At 31.7% G+C, this 7,102-nt stretch overlaps 1 pseudogene; it reads left to right on the top strand.

Moving 5' to 3' along the window:
• Positions 1 to 1,436: 1,436 nt before the first annotated feature.
• Positions 1,437 to 2,750, top strand: LOC110685736 (annotated as a pseudogene).
• Positions 2,751 to 7,102: the final 4,352 nt, after the last annotated feature.

Raw genomic sequence — 7,102 nt, 5'->3', positions numbered from 1 at the left:
TTTGAAAGTAAGTAAGGAAATTATTATTAACATAGTATGTATTACTTTTTTTTTTTTTTTTTTTTTTTTCTTTTGAGGAAAAAAAAAGTACAGAGTAATGTTTAATAAATAAAATATAATAATGCAAATTCATTCCAAAAAAATTCCCAATATAATTTTTATATTATATAAAATAATATAATGATGAATATGAACGAAATAATTCTCAAGATACTGTCTCCGATAGCCTACGTACCATTTTGCATATATAGAACAAAAGGTGATACTGTTGTTAGCAAATTGCTAAAGTCGTATTATTTTGCACACCCCGCTAATAATAGTTAGGATTATTTTAAGCCAATTTTCCTTTAAATTATAATATATAATAATGAACCAATTAGAATATGCCACGTGGCAGGCGTGGCACAATTAACTCTTAATGGCTAACGAAGTTGACGTTTGTTAGTGATTTGGGCATATGGTGACATGTTTGTTAAACTAGGGGGTATGTGGTGAATTTGAAAATTTTCATGGGCATATGGTGAATAAACGAAAAATTCAGACGTATATGGTGAAAAATCGTAAAATAAAGGGATGGGTCCAATTAATGATTTTATGAACCTATTTTGTTCAATACTTGTAGTCTCGTAGAGTCGTAGGTGATGAAATATAAAATTAAATATTTTAGTGGGTGAGAAAATACAATTATATTTTATTTGGGTGGTAAAAACAATTTGACTTATTTTTTGTAAGGTGGTAAAACTTAAAAAGTTTTATTTTCTTCCTTACCTTTTAATAAGTTCAAACAAAATCTTATGAATAGAATAGTGTGTGGACATTGCAACACCAATGCATACAAGCAACCATTTGAACTCTCATAATTTATCGTCATGTCGTATATTGCTTTCCTTGCTCAATCAATTGCAATCTTGTTTTTAAATATATATCTCTGCCGGTTTCTTCAAAAAAATCAAAATTTGTTTTTAAATTAGGAGCAATAATCTCTTCGCACCTACGGAATCTAATCACCAATTTGTGCAAGTACATACTTCGTATATACAAGTAACTGAATTTTGTATACTTCACATATGTACAATATAAAATATACTTGTATATAATCAATTTCAACTTCAATTTCATTGTGCTACGTATATGTATATAGTGAGGTTCACATGTACAAAATATATTTTTTATATTCAATTTCAACTTCAATTTCGTTGAATCTCAATAATAATGAGTAATTGTATTATTACTCTATGTCTAGGAAACTAGTTCAAGTCATGTTCTGTTCTTGCTTCTAATTTCACATCCAGATCATCCATTACCCTCCCCTTGGAATAAAAATATTAACAAGTTGTTGATAATTATAAATATGGCAGCAACACTTAGCATCATTATTATCTACTTCTCATCATTTTTTGACTTCATCTTTATCTCCTCAAATATTCGGACAGAATATGTCTACATTCTCTGCAGTTCTCACAAAGCAAGAAACTGCAATTAACCCACCTGAAAACAATTCTTCTACAACCCCTTTAGTTTCGAAAAGTACATGGTGGGGAAAGCGAAATCGGTGCACAAAGCATTGGATATGGCGGTGAAAGTAAAGCATCCTGAAAAAATTTATAAGGCTATGAGCTTGTAGGCGGCAATGAATCCACGACAATGCCTGCAGCATACGCTGTGTGTTAGGTTTTCAGTGAATTCAAACTAGAAAACACTTAATAAAAGTGTGGGAACAAAACCTTAAGTTTATAGTTACAATAACAATGAAACGTAATTAAAACAAACACAACACAAAGTGTTACAATCAAGTATTAATAAATCTAAGAAATTACAGTAAATTCTAAAGACAACACTAATGTGAAGATTATCAAACTTGCCTTAACTCCAAGCCGATCAATGCACACATGAACATGAGAATAACAATGTCCCTTGAGACTATGACCTTGATACACTGTCAAAGGCGTATGAATACTTTCCTAAAGAGATTAATTTTCCCCACACGGTGCTTGGGTTATACCAGAAATTCTCTTTGAGATACAATTGACAGCCCTTTCGTTCTTAGCACAAAGAATCGAAATAAAGATAAATGATTCACAAAGAAGGCTAAAAATCAAGAGGATTTCTCACAAAAGTTTGCAAGAAGTTTGAGAGAAATAATGGAGAATTCTTGGGGAGAGATAGAGAGAATAATGTTCTGTGTATTTTTTTCTGATTGAAAACAAGTCTTATAATCATAGACTCAATCGACGTAAAAACCGCTAAAACGGAAAGAAGCGCGGGCGCGAGCGAGAAGGCGCGGGCGCGCCACACTCTGGTGCGGGCGCTCCTCCAAAGTTTTGCCAGATTTCCAGAAACTCAACGTGGCTTTGGCGCGGTTTCATCGCGGGTCGCGCCTATCTAGCGCGAGCGCGATCAATCAGTAGAGCGGGCGCTCCACTCCGACACTCTAAATAATCAACACTGTGGAGATGATTCACACAATGTCTTTGATTCATGATGATCTCCCCTGCATGGACAACGACGACCTCCGCAGGGGGAAACCCACCAACCACAAAGTATTTGGTGAGGAAGTTGCTGTACTGGCAGGGGACTCGCTACTGTCCTTCGCCTTTGAGCACCTGGTTACTGCTACCCCGTTGGACCAGGTCCCCCCTCGGCAGGTTGTTCGTGCAGTGGATCAAGATAAGATAACATTCCCTAAGTTAATGGGGATTGAGAAATCAAGGGAGTATGCTGAGAGGTTACTTAAGGTGGCTAAAGAATAGCTTGTTGGGTTTGATCTAGAGAAGGCGAAACCATTGATTGCTCTTGCTGATTATATTGCTTATAGGAAAACTTGAATGTCATTTGGTATATATACAAACTACACGTAAGAAGCAATGTATTGCTACCGAGTAAAGTTGCCTTAAATATGACAAATATTGCTAGGAGTTCCTATTTAATTACTCCATAAATAATAAAAAAATTATATATTCCCGTGTATCTTGCACCCAAGAATATTTTTAGCTCATTTAATATTTATTTGTTCATTTTAAAATCTTAAAATGTGCAAAATAAATAAATGAACAAATAAAAAAAATCAGATGAGCAAAAAACTAACCATGATGTGCACCCGAATGTATATAAAAGGTGTTGCGCACGTACTACTGGAATAAAACAAAAATTTAAGGATATGTTTGTTTTCTTTTTTTATTTTCTGATATTTGGAAAACTAGAAACAATCCTCAATAATTCAAAAAAAGTGATTTGCTCTTTTATTGCTGTCAGTTTTTAAAATTGTGAGTTTGTGACGATTCTAATAAGGCTGATTTTTAATTTTTTTATATCATACTTTGTATAGTTTTAAAAAACAAAAACCAAAAAAGAGAGAAGTGTAGTGATACAAAATGGGCCATAAAAATCCTTATTTAGTTATTCATAACAAAATGACATGTTGTAACAGTTTTATGGTAAAGAGAGAGATTTGAGGCAAAAGAGAGGATTTAGAAAGGCTTTGAGTCTAAAATGCTAACTTTCAAAAGACCAGTAATATGAGCGTCTTGGTGATTGAGGTTTATACCCTTTTCCTTACGTACCATTTAAGAATTATATGTGAAAGGTGAAAAAAAAATTAATGATAACATCTAAGAAAATATTAGGCATTAAAAATATTAGATAAATTTTTCTTAATATTTATGGTAAAATTATATAAGATAAAGATTGTACAACGCGTTTTGTGTGCAGATGGCCACATTATGTGACCGCTTGTAAAAAAAACAAATTAATTAACCTTATAATACTGATCGAGTAACCATGTAATACTGATAAGTAACCCAAAAACATTGGCCGAGTAATTCTCGTTGTAACACTGACGAAGTAATCCCTATAATACTAATGAAGTAACCCCTATGATGATTGACCACATGGTATGGCCAGCTACAGATAGGAATTTGTGAAGATCGTAATATTGTAAGCTAATGCGAAATTTTAAGACATAAAATAAAAAATTTACAGACATCCAATATACAAGTATTATGGGACGAGGAATATTTTATACTAATATGGAATACTTTGTATCTATCATGACATCCAAAATAGAGGTGTTGACGAGCCGAGTTAAGCTGGGACGAGCCTCTTTAAGCTCGACTTTAAGCTTGATACTCATGAGCTCTCGAGCTCGAAACTTGTTGAGTTTGAGATAATTGGGCTTAGCTTGAGCTCAACACCAACTAGGCTCGAGATTAAATGAGCTCAAAATCCCTAGACCTAAGCTTGACTCAGCTCGTGCTTGAGCTCGAGCTCGAGCTCGACTTGAGGCTTTATTATCAAATGTTAGATTTAATCTTAAATATATTTTTTTATTCAGATTATTTTAATTGATGATTGAATTTCTCTCAAACGAAGCCTCCAAATATGACAGTATTCTCCACGCTTAGTTGTCAATAATGTTAAGTTAAAAATAATTTTATAATATTTGATATTAATACTAGTATAAAAAAAAATACAAGCTTTTTCATGAGTTTTGGAGCCGAATCAAGGATAGCACAATCTTAACTTGTTAAAATCACGAGCCGAACTCAAACTCGAGTTTTAACCAAGTTTTGACCATGCCAAACATCGAGGAGCTCTCGGCTCGCTAGCACCCTACACCCTTATCCCAAAAGATGAAATAAATAAATATATGAGAAATCGCAACACGTGTACATGCAAGCAACCGTTGGAACTCTAATAAATTCTCGTACATGGGTACACAAACTACACAAAACACAATATAGGCCAAGGAAACGTGTTTATATAATTGTAGACCTATCTATCATTCATTTCGTCTAATTTATGTCATCAATACTCATTGTCCGATTAGTCCCTACAACATAGTGTACTCTTTTTTTTTCCATTACTGTAAACTCGTTTAGTGGATCCTAACGGTTTAATTAGATCTTTAATTCTTACGATTTTTAAAAAGTATTTACGAGCTAAATTTTGTTTTTCTTTGAGGAAACATAGTGTACTCTACTACTCTTCTTGGTTATATTTACTCCATATCTTTTTTTACTTGATTTTTACGCTAATTGCATATATTATTTTCATTACTAATTTTTTGGCGGTGATTTTCATTGATATCAAGGATACATTCTCCATAACAAAAAAACATATTCTTGTACTTGTACAATCTAATTTGGATCATCTTAATGTCCACCTTACGAATATCTATATTTTTTAAGAATAATTTTTAGATTATTATTGATATTTAGAGTTTCACGTTGACAAACATAAAGATTTACAATAGGCAATCTTCATCTTTAACTAGTTGAAATACTTATTTTTATAAACCTATGTTCATTTAAGGTGTGTTCTATCCATCATAACAAGGATTGATTTACACATCTATTTTTATTTTCATAAATGACAGACTTATCTTTTTTATTTTTTATTTTTTTTAATTTTTTTTTATCATCTCTTTCACACCACCTTTTACATACTTTGCACCATCAATCAATTATAGCTAAAATAATAGGTGTCAAGTTTGATTGTAACAAATTTTCTGAAATAAGAGTATCACATAGTAAGATACAAAAATCAATTAAATTTGCCTAATAAGGCTTTGTTTACTTCACCTTAAAAAAATTAATATTCCATAAAATAATTTCAATTCAGCAAAAAAAAAATTCCAGTTCAGTAAAAATAAGTTCAATTCAGTGAAAATAATTTAGTTCAGTAAAAATCAGTAACTTTAAAGAAGAAACATAATAATGAATCAGTAAATATAATTTCAGTTCAGTAAAATTAATTTCAGTTGACTAAAATTAATTTCTGTTCAGTACAAATTATTTAATTTCAGTAAAAAAATTTATGTTCAGCAATTAAAAATAAGGTGATGTGAACAGGGCCTAATATGCCAAGACCCTAATATGTTCACCTTCTCCTTACTAATTGTAGGGAAAATAAATTCTGATAAGCTTACTCCGTATGAAAAATAAATTTAGATATATTATGGGTTAATAAAGTATGCCAAGTTTCTTAAAAAAAAAAAAAAAGGTATGCCAAGTTCAATTTATAAGTTTCAATAAGCATTAATAGATTAGATAAAATAATTCAGTTAAGTAGAAAAAAAAAAAAAAATACTCCCTACTCCTGAAAGAAGGTTATGTTTGTCATATTAAGCGTTCTGTTTTAATTGATTACGTTTCAATTATAATCTAGATTAATGTAATTTTTTTTTTTAATTCATTCCCCTCATACATACCCACTTTCAATGCAACTATTCCCTTTTACTAAAAATAATTACTTACTTCTAATGCAACTATTCCTATTTACGAATATATAAATATTTACCTACTTCCTTCGTTTTTTTTACTTGCAACAGTTTGACTTTTACACTATTCACATATCTCACTTTGACTAGCTTTGGTGATTTATAGGTTAGGAAAAATATAGTCATGTGGGATCTTGTTTTACTCGTTTCGATTTATACTTTCATAATATCAAATTTTTATAATTTTCACACGTTGGTAAATAAAGATACTAACGATGAATTAGTGCATTGTTAAGCGTGAAAAGAAAAGTGTTGCAAGTATTAAGAAACAGAGGAAATATTTTTAATGCAAATAATTTTTTTCCAATGTTGAATTAATGTCTTAATACTTGATATATGTGAAACAACAACTAACCCCTGACCGACGAGTAACCCCTAATCGACGAGTAATCCCTGACTGACTAAGTAATCCTTGATCGAATAACTCCTGACCGACTTAGTAACCCCCGATCAAGTAACCCCTGACCGACTTAGTATCCCTTGACCGAGTGAGTAACCCATGACCGAATAACCCGTGACCGACCAAGTAACCCCTAACCGACCAAGTAATCCCTAACCGAGTGAGTAACCCTTATAGCACTAACAAAGTAACCCTCATAATGATTGACCGTATAATACTTGACCACGATATGGCCAACCACATATAATAGTTTGTATATGTGAAATTTTATCATTATTTTTCACTATCTTATTTTTCTTAATAATCGCATAAAATCATCGAATGTAACCTCATTTCAGAAATGCATGGAATATACCATGCAATTATGCACCTCAAAGGAAGTAAAAAAAAAAAAAAAAAATGCCATATAAGATAAAGCCAAAATA

Source organism: Chenopodium quinoa, unplaced genomic scaffold, assembly GCF_001683475.1.
Source record: "Chenopodium quinoa cultivar QQ74 unplaced genomic scaffold, ASM168347v1, whole genome shotgun sequence".
Taxonomy (NCBI): domain Eukaryota; kingdom Viridiplantae; phylum Streptophyta; class Magnoliopsida; order Caryophyllales; family Amaranthaceae; genus Chenopodium; species Chenopodium quinoa.
The sequence above is the reverse complement of the archived record's forward strand: the minus strand, read 5'-3'. Positions and strand labels throughout refer to the sequence as shown.